This window comes from Lynx rufus, unplaced genomic scaffold, assembly GCF_022079265.1.
Source record: "Lynx rufus isolate CCGP_SWC_20201006 ecotype Redwood Valley unplaced genomic scaffold, mLynRuf1.p SCAF_2, whole genome shotgun sequence".
In the NCBI taxonomy this organism is placed as follows: Eukaryota; Metazoa; Chordata; class Mammalia; order Carnivora; family Felidae; genus Lynx; species Lynx rufus.
The window spans coordinates 147,612,727-147,631,065 of NW_025814834.1; the positions used below are offsets into that span (position 1 = coordinate 147,612,727).

The 18,339-nt window shown below is 39.6% G+C and overlaps 1 long non-coding RNA gene across 1 annotated transcript in view; it reads right to left on the reverse strand.

Moving 5' to 3' along the window:
• Nucleotides 1-16,985, reverse strand: part of LOC124515839 (uncharacterized) — a 57,476-nt gene extending 40,491 nt beyond the window's left edge. Inside the window, exons 1-3 of the long non-coding RNA XR_006962881.1 lie at nt 16,877-16,985; nt 12,923-12,980; nt 9,843-9,907 (exon numbers count right to left, since the gene is read on the reverse strand). This is a non-coding gene — a long non-coding RNA (uncharacterized LOC124515839). The remainder of the gene's footprint in view (nt 1-9,842; nt 9,908-12,922; nt 12,981-16,876) is intronic.
• Nucleotides 16,986-18,339: the final 1,354 nt, after the last annotated feature.

Below are 18,339 nucleotides of genomic sequence, written 5' to 3' on the forward strand. Positions count from 1 at the left end.
TCTCAAATGGATTATGACAATTTGAAAATTAACAATGGTGCCTTAATTGCATGGGGCTGTGTGATCCGCAAAACCCTGTTGGCTGATGTTTTTCCCCCCACCTGTAATTTTTTTTAACCAAATGTGAAAAGGTAGAAGCACACACACAAGCAGAAAATAGATAGGGTTGTGATTGACAAAAATTCTCGATCTTCCAATATTTGGAAATCAACCACAGATAACTTCAAAACTATTTTAATTCAGAAACAGATAAAAGATAGTTCAATCAGGTTTTCTTTTTTTAAACTCAGTTTCTTTCTCTCATGGAAGTGGGAACATATGCAGGCTGGACAGCATTTTCTGTATGTGTATGGAAATTAAAATCAGAAAAATATAATTATTCTTTAATTATCTGACTTCAGCTGGGCTCTCAATGCAACTTAGCAATCCTCTTACTTGTCCCTGGTTGGCTTCCTCTAGTATTCCTCATGAGGCAGCTGTTCTCAACCTTTAAACTTGTGTTATTCTTCTCATTCACAGCCTTTAGCCCTGCTTCATAATTTACAGAGAATGTAGCAGTTTCTAAGCAGTCTCCTTGGAATTTCCATGCTTCTACCTGCAGACTCACCTACAGAAGCACATATATTTTAGCCATTTCTCCCTCAGTCTTGAGGGAAGAGGGTTTTACCTTCCTTCGATACTAACCTTTCAGATGCATTCGATTCCATCTTCTCTGGCCTCTCCTCTACACGTCAGCCTCTTTCTTTCCCTCTCCCCTGGTTCCCTCTCTTCAGCCTATGGACACGATCACCATCTACTACTACCTTAACCTCCCCCACCTCCCTTCTTGTCTTGTCCACACTTGGCCCTTTGTGTGCAGCCAACTCTCTTTTCCACCTGCAGCCCCCGCTCTGAATTCACTGGACACTGGGGATTAGGTGCAAAGGCCACACCTATCTCAGGTAATCACCTGGGAGCTCTTGCCCACTTGTTCTCCCTTCCTAGCTCATCATCCCTGTCTGCTATTTCCTTGTTTTTAACCCTGCCTTTAGAGAACTGTTTCTGTGTCCTCAAATTTTAATCTTCTGTGTTTCCCTGGTTGTAGCTCCCATGTACCTGGGTCCTAATCATATCTGGTGGGCCGAAGTTTGGCTTTTTTTTTTTTTTTTTTTTTTTTTTTTTTTTTTTTTTTACCACAGAAGGGGGTCTCAGACATTCTCCTGAACTCTGAAGCACTTTGATAACACTGTCTCTACTTCCTCAGCCCCCACTCTCTTCTTATCCCATTGAACCACCTGATCTTGCTAAGATTACTGATGACTTCCCTATTGCTAAATCTAACGCCTGTTTCCAATTTTCAACACTTTCTCAGTTTGTTTGTTTTTGTTTGTTTATTTATTTATTTTTTTGGGAATTTCTAGCCCAACATGGGGCTCAAACTCACAACCCTGAGATCAAGAGTCGCTTTTTCTTTTGACTGAACCAGCCACCATCCCCAACATTTTCTCAGCTTTTAACACTGTTGACTCTTTTGACTTCTTGACACTTGCATTGGCTTCCAGAATGTCTATCAGTATATCTATCTTTACTGAATGCCTACTGCTCTAATTTTTGAGATATAAAGGGGAGTAATATGTGGTCTCTGGCCCCAAGGATATTACACTGTAGAGGAGAAGAAAGACAAGTAAACAGGCAAGTACAAATCAGGAAGGAAAGTCTGTGCATGAAAGTGTACTCATTTCTGGGCCTGAAGGGCTGAAGAGGACTTCAAGCCTGAACTGAGGCTTGAGGAATGGCAGAAGCTACCTAGGTAGGATGGGGCCAAGGATAAGAGTCCCAAGTTCCAAAGAAGAGAGAACATGAATGTTCAGATAACTTCAATGTTTGGTGTCATTGGAGCAGAAGGTTTGGTGAATGTGTTGTAAGAAATAGAGCTGGACAGGGCAGGGGCCAGGTCATGGAAGGCCATGTGAGCCATTTTAAAGAGTTTGGAAATTATGTAAAGACAATGAGAGGCTATTGAAAAATAGTACAGAGAAGAATGACATGATCTGAGTCACACTTTAGAAGTAACACTGTAGTCTCTGAGTAGATAATGAGTTGAGTGATGGTGGAGGGATGGCAGGAAGCTGGTTTACAGGCTGTGGCAGAAATCTAGCCCCAGATGGCCCTGGACTGATGCCGGGAAGTGGTAATTTGGACAGCAAAAGGTAAAAACTGTGATGGATTCAAGTGATATTAAGGAGAAATAATGGAAAAGGCTTGACAATTGATTAAATTATCCTAATTGTCTTCAGTTCCTTGCTATCTCACCATGGCACTTTTACCTATAGAAACTATAGCATTTCTCACTTTTAATTTTATTTTTCTATAACTTACTGGATCTATTACTAGGACTCTGTCTGATTAATCTCAATCTCCTTTGCAATGCATGATTCCTTGTGTATAGCAGGTTGAGTGACTCAAACGCTGGTTGAGTGACTCAACTTCCCTGGGTAATGTTCAATGTTAATTTCTAGGATACATCTCTGCCAGACTTTCACCCCTACCCCTGCCCCTCTCCCACACATTATACAAACAATAGAGGAAACTGCTTTATCTAAGTTTAAAAAGTTGCAAATCAAACTTTCTTTTACATTTACACTCTTTATAAATGTTTATTTTTAATAATGTGAAGGCAAATACTCTGTTGTCCTTTTATTTGCTTTCTATTGTGGATGTTAAAATTGCCACAAACACAGAGATGCAAAACCACACAATTTTTTTTATCTCTGTACATTAGAAGTCCAGATAGGCTCAACTGGGTTTTATGCTCTGGGTATTACAAAGCTGAAATCAAGATTTCAGCTAAGCTGGACTTCTATGTGGAAACTCTGGAAGAAATTCACTTCCAAGCTCTTTGGGTTGTTGGCCAATTTCAGTTCCTTGCAGTTGTAGGACTGAGGTCTTGGTTTCCTTGCTGGCTGTCAGCAGGGGCTGCTATGTTTGCTGACAGCCACCCTCCATTCCTTTTTTTATGGCCCTTCCATCTTCAGACTGGCAATGCCAGCAATGGTCAATCAGGTCTTTCTTTTTTATTTTTTCCCCAGTTTTATTGAGGTATAATTGACAAATAAAACGATAAGATGTTTACACTTTGATGATTTTATATACCTATTAATATATATTGATATATATTTTAATATTTCAATATATTTCAATATTTAATATTTTCTACATTTTTATTTTATTAGTATTATTTTTAAATGTTTATTCATTTTAGAGAGGGAGAGAGAGAGAGAGAGAGAGGCAGAGAGAAAGGTAGACACAGAAACCGAAGCAGGCTCCAGGCTTTGAGCTATCAGCACAGAGCCCCATGTGGGCCCTGAACTCACAAACCGAGAGATCATGACCTGAGCCAAAGTCAGACGTTTAACCAACTCAGCCACCCAGGCGCCCCTGTACATTTTAATTTTTAATTCATTTTATATTTTTGTATATTTTATATTTTTATATAATTTTGTATTTGTATATATTATATACATAATTTTATATTTGTATATATTATATAAAAATAAATGTATAGGTTGTGAAATAATTCCCCCCATTGAGTTAATACACATCAATTATATCACTTTTTTTTTTTTTGGTGAGAATATCTCGGTTCTATTCTCGTGTGCACATGCACATTTCTATTATACAATACAGTGTTATCAGCCATAGTCGCCATGTTATACATTAGACCCTCAGACCTTATTCATTTTCTAGCTGTACTTTGAGAACAAAGGAGTAAAATGGCAAAAGAAGGAGAGAAAGGGTGTGGTCATCTCTTTTCATATGGATCACCGTGCTCAGAGAGCTTTCCATACTGATTTTCCTTTCTTCAAAAAGCAGCCTTGAATTCTGGTGGGCTCAAGGAGAGATTCCAAAGAAGGGTTAGCATTTACCAGTTTCACTCATCAGGGTTATAGGCCTCCAGAGGTAGATAGGGTTGGAAAATTACTCTACTTAAACACTAGTGACTTTTTATTTTTCAAAAGGTTTGGCAAAAAGAAAGGGGAAAATCACAAACAATAGTCTAAGGAGAAAGTTTCAAGGATGACTTTAAATATTTAGCTGGCAAAGATCCAGTTTGTTACATGACATATTGGGAACATGACTGGTGACACAAACAGTTAATAGTTCTTTGCTTTTGTGTTCTCACCCTGTTTGGTGTAACTAAGGCCCCTGATGAGTTCCCAAACAATATCAAGGTGTGAATACAAATTGCCAATCTTGAAAAATCAGTTTGACAATTAAATAAAGCAAATTCCCGACTTTGTCTTTCTTTGACACAAAGCAAAGAATGCCCAATGCCATTGAGCTTGTTTGAGAATAAAGATGAGGAAATTGTCAGTCATTAGGTGCAGCACTAGCAAATGAAAATAATGCTTGAGAGGCCATTTATTACCAATTCAATTTAGCTTTATTTGCAGATATAAACATGTTGTGAGTGTTTCTCCATTTCTTCTTCTTCATTTTTTTTTGAGAAAAACAAACACAAAAACAAAGAAATCCACAACACCTACTGTTATAAGGAGGAGAAAACATTTGTAGCCATGAAGATACTGAGAAAAGGCAACAGATAAATTCATATTTTTGAAACCAGGAATCTTTCTGATGACTGTAGGAAAGGGCAGACATAGAAATAAAACATGACACGCTTGGTGATGAGGATCTAACCCTGGGTCCGTATTACCCCCAGATCTGATAAGCACGAAGAACAACTTGCCACTTCAGCCTTGAATCATTTACTATATGAACTTAGCCAAGTTTCTTATGCTCTTTGAACCCTTAATTAAAAAAAATATGACAGGGGCGCCTGGGTGGCTCAGTAGGTTGAGTGGCCAACTTCGGCTCAGGTCATGATCTCACGGTCAGTGAGTTCAAGCCCCGCGTCGGGCTCTGTGCTGACAGCTCAGAGTCTGGAGCGTGTCTCGGATTCTGTGTCTCCCTCTCTCTGACCCTCCCCTGTTCATGCTCTGTCTCTCTCTGCCTCAAAAATAAATAAATGTTAAAAAAAAATGACAAAAAATAATAAAACCCATTTTTTAGAATTGTTACACATATGAAATCAGGTGTCAAATGCTTATTCCATATCATAAATGGAAGCTATTATTGCTATTATTATTGCTTTTGTATAGAATAGCATTTCTATGTACTTCTCAAACTCTCCCCCAAAAGCTTAAAATGCTTTGGTACATTTATTATTAACTTCAATGCACAGATTGAGAAATTGGGCAAAATATGCAGAACATTGATCCTAAGACACACAGGTGAGAAAATGCCAGGTGTTGTCTTCTTAATCTGTACTTGCAATGCCCTGAAAAGTTCTGAGATGGCCTTAGTGATACATCTTACACTCATGTCAAACATTCTGTTGACATCAGTAGGACTTTTAACTCATGTAAAATGCCCTGACTCAGGCTCTTGGACATGTGCAGCAGACAGGAAACATTCCAAAAGTGCCCAAGAATCAAGAGGTGTCAAGTGCTCACCAAGAAAGCAAACATCTCTGGGTGCCCATTAGCTGCAATAAACAGTACATTTGGCAGTGTGAGTTTGACATGGATGTGTAAAATAGATTGCCAAACTATTTTTCTTCCATATAAGATGTCAGTGAAAGACAAAAGAGGGGGCTGGTAGTCCCATTATTGGATGATTGTGTAATATTGTATGATGAGGATGGGCCATCTGATATTCAAGATAGAGGCAGCACTTTGGCAGAGGATACGACATTTTTTGACCAACCTTCTAAGCATTGGCTTACACAAAGCCAGTCCTGTGACTTATGGTCCCATTCTGGAGTAAAGAGCCATTGCAGGCTGCCATGTATATAGGTATAAATATTTCTGAGGGAAACTTACTTTAGCAAACTATTAAAAAACACTCTTCTTGGAATATTTCTTTTAAACTAGGGCATTAAGACTGTCTAAAACATATTAATTCAATATCTCTTGATCAGTCTTAAAAAAAAAAACTGTTTCAAATCAATGTCCTTTTATTTTTATCTTCGCATTTAATTTCATTTACATATAACTAAGTCTGTTTCCTTTTGGTAAATTCAGTTTGCTAGAGTTTGGCCCCCAACCCAGAAAGAATGGCACTCTCTGAGGTAGGGCTGCCAAGTAGGGTAAGCGGCATTGCAAGTCAATTTGATCTCTGTACTTTTCAAACTTCTCAGATGTGATCACTGACATTTGGCCTGATGAAGGAAACCCTGGGGACTGGAAAAACACCAAGCTTGCTACTGTCCTGACATGCAAAATGTCTCATAAGCCGTCTTTATCTTTCATGGCTGTGGTGGTCTGGATAAATTAGACCAAATTGAGCTAACTACTGTCCTTGGCTACACTCACATAGCTGTTTTCAAAAGCTAATAGGAGCTGTGTGTGCACATCCAAGGACAGAATTTGGCCCCTTTTGTCTTTGCACAAACAGTCGCTTTAGTTGAGATGATTATTCAGATGATTCTGAGTGACTGTTTCATAAGCAGTGCTTTTGCACAGTTTAAATCTCTTTTCACTTTGTTCTTCAGTCAAGACATTTATGAATATGAAAACATGTGACTCAAAATCTTCAGTTTCCCGAAAAATAAAAATCTGTCTGATAAACCTGTGAGTATTGCAAATGAACAGGAAATGAGGCAAAGCAAGTCACATAGATGGTGGCAGAAACAGAAGCAACACTGGGGAAAAGTGCTAACATTCATTAATGGTAGCAATCTGATTAAAATGTTTATAGCACATTGATCCTTGGTCTCTCAAAAGGCTAATCTGTCATTTTCAAGGAAAATATAGACCATCAAATATATTTATTCAGATGCAAAAAAAAAAAAACCAACCCTGAAATTAACACATAATACAGCTCTTTCCTTCTCACTCAGAAATATATTACATAAATCTCACTTTTTTCCAAAGGCCAAATCTTTTGAGAAAGAAGAGAACTAGGCTGATAGAAAAGTTTTTATTACTACAAATTGCAACCTTGGGTCATCTTTGAATTTCTTTCTAGAAAATCACACATAGAACCAGGGCCTTAAGGTTTTGGAAGGGACTTCTTGCATAAATCAATATAAGATATAAATAATGTGAAAGATAACCTAGAATTTTTTGACTCTTTGAGGCACTTACAAGGGTTAGCTCATTTCTTTTGTGCTTTGAGCAAATCTCTTTATTTATGGTTTCTTTTTGCCCTTTCTCTGAAGATGATCAATTTAAGAATGTATTTAGTTATATATTAGAACAGGACTTCCAAAACTCATAATTATGTACACTATCCATGCTTTTACCAAGAATGGCATGTTAATTATTTTCACTTTACGCAGCATTAATAACTTATGCAAAAATAATCCCACTGATTTTTTTGAGTGGTTGATAATTTGTCTAAAATAGTGGATTATTATTATTATTTTTTTTTTACTACCTGCCAATGTGAACAGATTCCAGGTCTTTGAGACCCATCTTATCTCTGCTTGAAACATTTTGAATACCGACTCCAAAAACTCGACATTAATAAAACATTAAAGTTCCAACTTAAGCCCATAAAAGTCAAGAAATCCAGAGTTAAGGTCGACCCAGCTCTCTTAACTCTGTTCTCCTGCATGTATGCATGGGTGATGGGACAGCAGTGCAGGCTGTTGCTTAAATCAGTCTTCCTGCATAATCTGAAAATGTAATTGAATTAGTGTATAAAGTATTTACATACCCTGCAGTGGAGAGCCCCACACACTATATTATCCACATCCCCTCTCTGGGTCCTCATTTTAACTCCTCACTGCAGTGTTCCTGCGAGGCTTCCTCAAACATTCAGAAATTGGACTTGCAAATACAATTTCCCTTCTTTTACGAGGCTTCAAGATGAGTGATGCACACTCAGCTTTCCCAGTTGCCTTTCAGCTTCTGGCCAGACAGATAGAGTTTAGGTAACATTCTGCCTTTTGGTTAACATCCTCAGGGCTTTCTAGCTATTAGACAATGCCATTCTGTGGTTAAGGATTATTGTATGCTCAAATCCAACCAGATGCAGAACAGGTGCCATATTAATATGAAAATGAGAAACATTAGGTGGAGTTTAGGAACATATAGTTGGATACCAGGGTTTTAGGGAGGTTTTTAAGGACTTTGGTTTTAGACAGACCCATGTTCCAACAGAGTCCTTGTTTTACCACCTAACTGTTACTTAAACTTTCCAAGCCTCTGTTTTCTCCTCTATAAAATGGGGGGTAACACTAGTCTTGATTTCTAAGATTCAAGAAGACTGTGAAGATTTGAAGAGATGATGTGTATAATGTGCATGAGGTGTAGTAAGCACTTCATTTAAATGGTGGCTGTAATGATTGTCCCTCATTTTGGTAGGAAATAATAATAGCATATTGTTTCAATTCATTCCCTTTTCTTCATCTCTCATTGAATGCGAGATGGGGGCCCCAAAGAGAATTTGTATGTTCAGAAATGTGAAAGATGAAATTTAACAATAAGCATAAAAAGATGCTCATCCTCAGCCATGATTCAAAAAAAGTACAATGATACCATTTTTCATCATTCAGATTGTCAAAGACAAAAACAAATGGTAATATCCTATGTTTGGTATGGGGAAACAGGCTTTATTATACACTGCCACTGGTATAAACTGGTATGCCATTCTGACAGGCAGTCTGGTAATGTATATAAAAAATTTAAAACATGCATCTTGTTTGACTCAGCAATTCTACCACTAAACATTTATCTTAGGGAAATAATCACATGAATTTTCAAGAATATTCATAAAAGCCTTATTGAAAAATTGGAGAGAACTGAAATGTTAATATGGGACTGTTAAAATAAATTATGGTGCAATCACACAATGGGATACTACGTAACCATTAAGAATGAATGAATTTTACATGCAGTAGGTTTGATTGAGTACTCATAACTTGCAGGGCAGATATTTGAAATGCTTCTATTTTTTTTGCCATAGCTGTTACCACTACTCTATGTGGAACCTCCTTTCTTTCTGAGCAGTGGGTTTCCTTAACCACGTTCTGTTTGTTGAGACCGAAGGCCAACTTCTTGGGCCTGTGACCTCTGCAGTCATACAAGCCTGACACTCAGAAGTTCCTGAACTTGGTTTAATACTTGACTGTAGCTGTCTTGGAAATCTTAAGAATTTTATTTAGTTATTTTTTAAAGGCTTATTTATTTTTGAGAGAGAGAGAGAGAGAGAGAGAGAGACAGAGCAAGTGGGTTGGGGTAGAGAAAGTGGGAGACAGAGGATCCGAAGCAGGCTCCATGCTGACAGCAGACAGCCCGACGTGGGGCTCAAACTCAAGAACTGTGAGGTCATGACCCGAGTCGAAGTCAGATGCTCAACTGACTGAGCCATCCAGGCACCCCAAGAATTTTATTTTTGAATTTGTGTTTTATAAGTGAGATTTGATAAGAGAATGGAGCATGTGCATGAGCAGAAAAGACAAATGCAGTAAGTGTGCCTGGCATCCTTTCCCACTTCCCATTTTTCCCACCCTTTACCATTTACACATAGCATTCCCAATGCCCCTGAGCATAGAATTCTAGTTAATTCATCATGTGTGGGAGTTTAAGGAGATTCAAGTGAGTATAAGGTAAGGGATTTCCATCTCCAGGTGAGCAGATGGGGGCCCTGATGGCTCCAAGAGGCCATGTGTTCCATGCAAACCAAAACTTGCTTTGAATGCAGAAAGAAGTAATGGTGTTCTGAGAACCGTGAACGACTGAGAAACCCTACCATATCCTTTCATGCTTGTCTTACGTCTGTGTATTTGCCAACCACTTGTGCCAAAAATGATGGCATAGAAGTACAGGGAGAAGAGAGAAACACATACTTACATTTCCTTTAAGTCTTTCCTAACTCATCCGTAAGCTGCAGGTAGACAGTGTTGTAGAAGGTGCACCTATCAAGAGGTGAAATTAAAGCAATTGAGTTTGTTTCCACTGTTCTGCCTAAGAATGAAATCTGTATGTAGGTAGGAGCTGCAAAATTCCAGTTGTACAATTTTGGTAATCCATACAGGAGTTAAGAGCTTTATATCTGCATTCAAAACTGATACAGAAAATATAAATATGAATAGTTATATCCATGCTAATAAATTGAATTTTTAATTTTTCTTTACTTAAAACAACATCATATAGTAAAAAACAAACACCATGATCAGTTGACAGGAAGAAGGTAGAAGAGCAAAAATAGTGTTATATTTTAGTACCATTAATGCCACTTTTTTCTTTTTAGGATTTTTTGAATATGGATCCCATATTTTCATGGCGAACTGAATCCCACAAATTTTGTAGCTTGCTCTGATGCCTTTGGTGAAAGAAGCGAATGTATTGGGGGTGTTTGTTGCTTTTGTTTATTAGCACTTATTTACTTTTCTGTCAACAGCCCATGATTTTCTGGAGGCATCCACTCTTTGTCCATGTGAACAGGAAGGAGTTGACTTCACAATTGGCTCCAGGGGTTTGTGTGATACTCATTCTTGGTCAATTAGAGCATTTCATTTTCCTGGGTATATTGATTGGTTTGAGGTGATCGTTTGAGCTATGTTGATCCATACAGATCATAAGACTTGTGTAAGAAATAGTAAGAATGGATTTTCCACCTTTTGTTGCTAGAATTTAATCTGAGGACAGGTAAGCCTGGAGCTGTTTGTGGACATGATATGGACCCCAAGAACACTACCAACATGAAGAATGGCAAAGGTGAGAGACAAATAGAAACCAAGTCCTGGTAATATCATTTGAGTCCCTGGATCAAGCTATGCCTGAAACTACCAGGATTCTTTAAGTGATGTGAGACTTTTTTTTGTGCTTAAGATAGCATGCATTAGATTTTGTCTCTTGGAACAGAGTTCTGGCAGAGGATGTACAATATACACTCATTAGTGATTGTGTATAACAGATATCTCTAAAAATATATACCAGACTGGTAACAGTGGATATCCCAGTCAGAGAAAATTATGAAGAGGCCTCTTATTTACAACTTTGTATTTCTCTGGTGTTAGGTTTCTGGAAAGCAGGCATTTATTACTTTAAGAAGCAAAGGCAAAGAAGGTGTTTCCATTTTGAAAAAAAAGGTCAATGCTGCATAATCTTAATGTAATAATTTCTCATATGGACACAAAAGCAGATGTCGTAAAGTAGATTTCACATGGCTTATTCAGTAACAGGAGCTGGTGTTCCCATGCTAACTTCTATGCAGAATAACATGGGCATGCAGGGCAGGCACAGAGTCATAACACAAGCCTTTTACCAGCATTTTCACTGGTCAGTGCCATGTAATTATATTGCCGAAAACAGCAAATAGGAGAAGATGAATGAGTTGGGCCTTACTAACTTGCCTAGAGGTGAAAAATTTAATTCTCAAGTAGGTAAGTTTTTGTCTTACTGTGTTCTTTTTTTTTTTTTTAATTTTTTTTTTCAACGTTTATTTATTTTTGCGACAGAGAGAGACAGAGCATGAACGGGGGAGGGGCAGAGAGAGAGGGAGACACAGAATCGGAAACAGGCTCCAGGCTCTGAGCCATCCACCCAGAGCCCGACGCGGGGCTCGAACTCACGGACCGCGAGATCGTGACCTGGCTGAAGTCGGACGCCTAACCGACTGCGCCACCCAGGCGCCCCTGTCTTACTGTGTTCTAATGCATGCATATGTGTCTAGAAAAAGAAAATTTGGGTTTGAAGCAGTATCACAAGGGGGCATTGAAAGGCAGAAAGGAGGAAAGTCAAGCAGCTAAGGAAGGTTAGAGCAGCCTCATGGAGAGCTGTCTAAGAACCCTGCAGAAATACTTTCACTAGCCCAGGGTTCTGCCAGGTGCAATTGCTCTACCACATTGAAGGGATGCAGTGACAGTGTTTTATGGGTATCATCGTGCTCAGGGCTCGCGCAGACACCAGCCCCATTGGGAGGGGCTGGGAGTAAGGACCCGGTTTACCCAGCATCCTGTGCAGAGGTGTGCATGGTCAGGCCCGCCTATGCCCCTGGTGGGGTGTCCTCCAGTCCAGGACTCCATCTTCTGCTCATGATCATAGCCCTCCTCTTCCCTGCACAGATATTCCTCTTCCCTCCAAACTGGAACACACACAGGCATCCTCCCCAACCAATTGTGTAATCTAGGAAAATTGGTTTCCAACGGTCTTGACGATGAAGATTTGTGTCGTTCCTTTCAGTTGGACATTGCTTTTGAATGTGTATGTATGAAAGCATGACTGTCATCCTTCATTTGTATTCAGTAGTCAGGTAGTTTCTTGGGCACTTGCTTTAACAGGGTGAGAGTCTAAGGACACTGGCTGCGGTCAAGAGGAAAACAAGTGAGGAGCTGGGCCTCCCGGTGGCAGCCTTGGCTCCTGCGCCATTTTGCTGGTGCTGACCTTTGGGATTGCTTGTCATGGTGCTGGGAGGGCAAACGCTATTTAGCTATCACTACATTTGTTTGTTTTTAAAGTAATACGAACATCAGGTAAAATGTTCAAATGGAACAAAATAGAACCCAGTGAAAAGTAATTCTTCCTGCCACCCCAGCCCTCTTCTTCCATCCCCAGAGGCTGGCACTGCTGGCTGGTGCATTCTTCTGGACAGCCTGGGCCCATTTATGCATGCCTGCCTCGTTCTTCACCTTGGCTTTACCTTGGCTTTGACCTGTTAAATAAGGTCCTAAACTGCAATCAGAAGATGATACTCAGCTCTGCACTTTAGCATTCTTCCCTTGAGCAAAACAATGAATAAAGACACACATACAAGGGCTTGAAAGTCCTCACTCTGGATAGGTGATTAACTCCTGTACCTGTTTTTCACACCTTCTCTTGGCATAAGGCCGAGCAGGTGACTAGTACATTCTCTATTTCTGCAGCATGCGATATTTCCAATTCACTGCAAAACAAAGTTCAAGCTGCTAAAAAAGCTAGTTTTTAATTACCTTGAATTACAAGTTGCAAGGAGGCAGCCTGACAGCTCTCATCAATGAGATCAGTAAGCTGTGAAGACAAGTGGCCAGATATGTCTTGTCATTAATATATACAGTGTGATCAGATGCCATCATAATTGTTATTATTACAGGATCATAAAGATTTAAAGTAACAGAAAAAGCAAGCATCTTTGTTTGAAAGGTCAGCCAAAGAAACAGACTGAGCTCATCAATAAAACAGTGGTGCAAAGAGAGATGAGTATTTAAAAGGAATTCTTATGAAAATCAAGTAAGCAGAAACTTTTAACAATTATGTGGGCAAATGAGGTCCTAGTAGATTACTTTGCATTGGACTAAATTTTGAAATAAACACTAGCAATGGTTTTCCAATACTTGTCAGTAACACTGGCTAAGAATATAAATTGGCTTTCTCAGGTGACTGTGTGTATTTGACTAAATTTTCATGACTGAGGTTTTATAATTTTAAACCATGGAAACCATGTAATTATAAAGTTACTGAAGAAATAAGTTTTCTACATAAAGCAATAACAATGCATTTTCCTTTAAAAAAGTGCACGCGCGCGTGTGTGTGAGCGTGCACGTGTACTTTCTGCACGCTTTGCCCACAGATCATCACGAGGAGGGCTTTCAAGAGGATCTTTTTCTTGCTGTAGTGTCAGATCTTAAAATAAGATTTAAGGGCTGGGAAGTCTGATTGAGTGGGACTGAGACGTGATTTCTAGTAGGAGCGCTCGCCAGAGCATGGAGAACAGAAAATTCTATTTCTATATGTTGGAGGTTAGATGTTTTTGGACATGTTTTAAATCCAGCCTTTTCTTTTGAAATCAAATATATGCTGTAACTATCTTGAGATGTGTAGTTGCTTATTAGAGTTAATGGATTGTTCATCCTCTTTGTCCTTGAGATAATCCTAAGTATGTGCATAAAACTGAGATCATGTTGCCCATAAAAACCAATCAGCCTGGAGTTGGTCCACAACGTGCTGAACACTCACTAGAGCAGATGGAAAAGATAATGTTTAATAAAGAGTTAGAGGATTAGGTGGTACAAAACAAGCTAAGGGAAAGGGACACTTTTATTTCAGGCGAACCTCTGTGACACTTCTTGCACCCCAAGACAGATTAAAATGATCCCAGGGCCATGACATTCAGCTACTTCCCGCCCCCCCCTCCCCCCGCATCGCTGACCCTGCATACATTGTCAGCTTTCCGCCCTGCCAGCATCAGCACTGGCATCTGTGAATAACTCAACAGATAGTTTTTCAGGTTTATCAAGATGTATGAAGTGAGTCATTCGCAAATTAATATACATATGAGGAAATGACAGAAATCTGCTAAATATGTTTGTATTTGAACAACTGATACATCTGAGCTTGATTTAGGAGGGGATGTGTATCAGCTTACAGAAATGACAGTTAAAAAGATAACTGTCACACTGTTTACTGATGAGGTTTCTGTTTGTCTTAACGTTTAGACGTTAAATGAAAAACGGATTGTGGATTACAGCCTAAGTGTTTTTGAGGCTGAGTTTAACATAACAACTTGTGGCCAATGGAGGTAGCACTAAAGGTAGAACCAACTAGTCAGAAGTCCTCTGGTGAGGTAAGGTGGTGAGGCCTTTGACAGCTTAAGTACAACCTCATTTATTTTTTACCGTGTTTGCTGAAAAAATTAAATATAGGCTGGAGAGGTGGAGTGAAGTACTGTCTCTGACTTGCTGGTCTGGGGTCTGGCGTTCATGCAGAAAGGCCAGAGGTTCCAAATGGCAGCCATGGGCCTCGGAAAGCACTTTGGTTTGTGACCCTGCTGAGGAACAGGATCATTCAGGTGGCTCATCACCGCTCCTGCTCTGTCCTTTGTTCCAGGCCTCGGGCTGTGCCCTTTGCTCTTCAGCTTAGTTTACAACAGACGTCAAGAAGCACTTCTCAATTTAGCTTCTTGTGGTCTCAGCTCTAACAGCCCGAAGGAGGTTGCCAAACAAATGTAACCTCTCCTGCTGGCCGAGCTCTCCCACCTGTGTTTGCAGCGAGCTGGCTGTTTGGCAGTGCACTTACACACCGTGGAAATGTGCTCTGGGATGTGTTAAGCGGAATTGGGGAATATTTCAAACCATTTCTTAAATAATAGAATTGAAATGTTGTGCTGCTGAAGTGGCCTGAGATGGAAACTTCTGAGTGAAAAGTTAGATCCTGATTTTTCTTGAAGACAAAATGGAGCCCTGGGGTGTGTGGTTTTCAGGCTTTCTCTATTTGTTAATTTTGGAAATGGACTTTTCACGGTTTTTCTTCCCTTTTGTGTTAAGCCTTTGGTTTTGCTTCTACATGCAACTCTGGCTAGAAAATTTGGGATTTTTTTTTTTTTTACCTTGATTCTAATTAATAGGACCAGAGGTAAAGCAGCAATGGAAAGAGCCATTAAGAACCATAAATAAATATATTAGCTTTTAAGTATAATCAGTGTCCCTGATGTGGTATCGAACATAAAAGAGCAGGGTACCAGGCAAAGGGTCCTGTATTGCCAGAGACTCACAAACCCTGGATCTCAATTAAGAGGCCTGGAAAGAGAAAGATCCAGCCTGCCTGTCTCCCTCCCCCTTTCCTTCCCTCTTTCCCTCCCTCCTTTCCTTCCTTCCTTCCTTCCTTCCTTCCTTCCTTCCTTCCTCCTCTCTTTCTTTCTTTCTTTCTTTTCTTCTTGTATCTTAAGTAGATTTTTTTCTTTGAGAGAAAGAGAGAGAGAGAGAGAGAGAGAGAGAGAGAGAGAGAGAGAGAGAATCTTAAGCAGGCTCTACACTCAGCACAGAGCCTGGCACAGGGCTTGATCCCACAAATGTGAGATCATGACCTGAGCAGAAATCAAGAGTCAGACACTTAACCTACTGAAGCCACCCAGGTGCCCCGCATTTGGTTTTTTTAAAGCAAAGACATATAACTTTTAGAGGAGTACAAGTACACAAATATCCTGAAGGGGTAATTTCGGTCTGCTATCCAAATCTTACTTTAAGGTCTCAGACAGTATGTCTTAATTATGAAGGCAAATATCTCACAAAAAGACACCATAGCTTGTGATCTTTGAATAGAGACACACAAAGAAGGCCAAGCTTTAGGATTCTCAGGCTCAGATAAAATATGATAACTAATGTTACAATAATAAGTATTTTTGCTGTTATAGAACAATGTTTATCAAATAGAGGACGTTCATGAGCATCTTCATGGTGTCTGCCATGACTGAGTACCAGCAGTGCTATCATTAGTATTTTTCTTGAGGGTGATTCAGCATGAGGTGTTCAGGTATTAGGTAGGGCTTAGAGGGTAGCCCCTAATGAGGACATGGGTGCACCTTTCATTCCGGTCTGGGGTTAACTCCACTTGCTTCATTTTATTCTAGGTAGGCATAGGGAAGTGACTGTCTTGGGGGACATGAGTCTGCATCTGGGAATTGTTACATAAGCTATTACATCTGAAGCAATGACTCTCTTCTGCAAGCACGCTGAGAGAAATTCCTTTATGCACTTGACCAGTTATGGAATAGCTGTTCTAATTCAGACTCCCATGTCAGAGCCAAGGACTCCAGGAAAACTTTCTGCCATGGAGCTTGAAGACTGACTGTACATCTATACATACCAATACCAGATGCCACACAGTTAGTGGAGTCCTTATTATAAATTGAGATAATTTTTAAGTTGTCATCTTCCCTCTTGGTTTTTCCGTTTGAACCAAACGCTATTGCCCAGTTTAATTTCCCAGCCCTTAGCGTGACAGGCTTTGCAAACAGGCACTGGATTTTACAACTACAGCCTTGTAATTCTTCCACGAGCACCTCTAAAATGGAAAGTAATTTTTTTCCCATATAGTTCGGCTTCCAACCGCTCCATGTAGGAGTTTCCTTAGAACATCCTGACCATCCTGGGTAGCCCCTTATTGGACACTTTCGATGATGGGGCACTTACCAGTTCTTAGGCGAGTCCTCTCTGTTTCAGCAGCTCTCATTAGTGTAAAGTTTTTCTGTAGAAAACTCAGATCTGCCTCCTGTCCTCTCACCCTTTTGCCTCAGTTCTGCTCTCTAGAGCTACAAATATAGATCTCTTCCCTCTGAAATTAGAATTGCAAAATATTAAAGAGAGTTTTCTTGTTCTCCCTTTATCTTCTTTCCAAGCAAAACTTATATCACTCATTTTTCAAAAAATGTTTATTGTGTAGATACAAACACTGGGTTAGATGGAGTAGGTGACTTGGACAACTGTTTCTCATTGACTTTGCTTACAGAGCTGGTAAGACACTGGCCAACTTCTAGATGGACGTTCTCATCCTTTGTTTCTAGAGTAAGAGCTCCTTAAGGATAGTGACCATGGCTTCTAATGAATATCCCCAGAACCTGCTATTAGACTCACAAATGGATGTCCAATAAACACTTTCTAACTCTCTTCCCTTCCTCTAAAATCAAGGCCCCTATCACAGTGTTATTCTCTGGTTTGACTAGTGCTAACCATGGTAGAGGCATGATACTGCTTGAACTGATTCTGACTTTGTGTGGGGGCTCATAAGACCTCAGTCCACATAAACTGCTATAAGATTTGGTCTCACATGTCATCTCATTTAAATGGCCTAACCGTCCCGAGAGGTAGATACTGTTATACCCAGTTTTTACATGAGAAAATAGATGGAAATAAACAAGTTAAATTGATTTAAATCACTGGTGTTCTCTAATTCCATATTCAGGACTTTTTCTTCAAAAAAAATTTTTTTAATGTTTATTTATTTTTGGGGGGGGCAAGGGGCAGAGAGAGAGAGAAAGAGAGAGAGAGAGAGAGAGAGAGAGAGAGAGAGAGAATCCGAAGCAGGCTCTAGGCTCTGACCTGTCAGCACAGAGCTCAACTCGGGGCTTGAACTCAGGAATGATGAGATCATGACCTGAGCCAAAGTCAGATGCTTAACCGACTAAGCCACACAGGTGCCCCTAGGACTTTTTCTAATACAGACCCTAGCTCCTAGTTCTCCATCATTTTCTAAATTTGCACCCAAGTTTTTGATCCCAGTGTAGAACTATACCTTCCTGAATTATCCTTACTAAAGATATCTTGTTAGTTCTGGCCTATACTTCTCGAGTCCTTCTGGAATCTTAACATACTTATTTTACCATCTTCACTAATCCTTTCAGTTTGTATACTTGTTACTAATATGCTGGGCTTATTCTTTTATATAACTTATTGATGAAAAATGCTCTTGGTCCCAAGGCAAAGAGAAACCTTGCTGCAGGATGACATTGAACCACCAATACTGTTTTGGGTACACTCCTTCAACTATTCTATCACATCATCCACAGTTTTCTGTTTTGGCCATAAAGATAACATGGAAGATTTTGTCAAATGAAAGTGTATTTTATCTTAAATCAGATATTTTTCTATATGAGGAG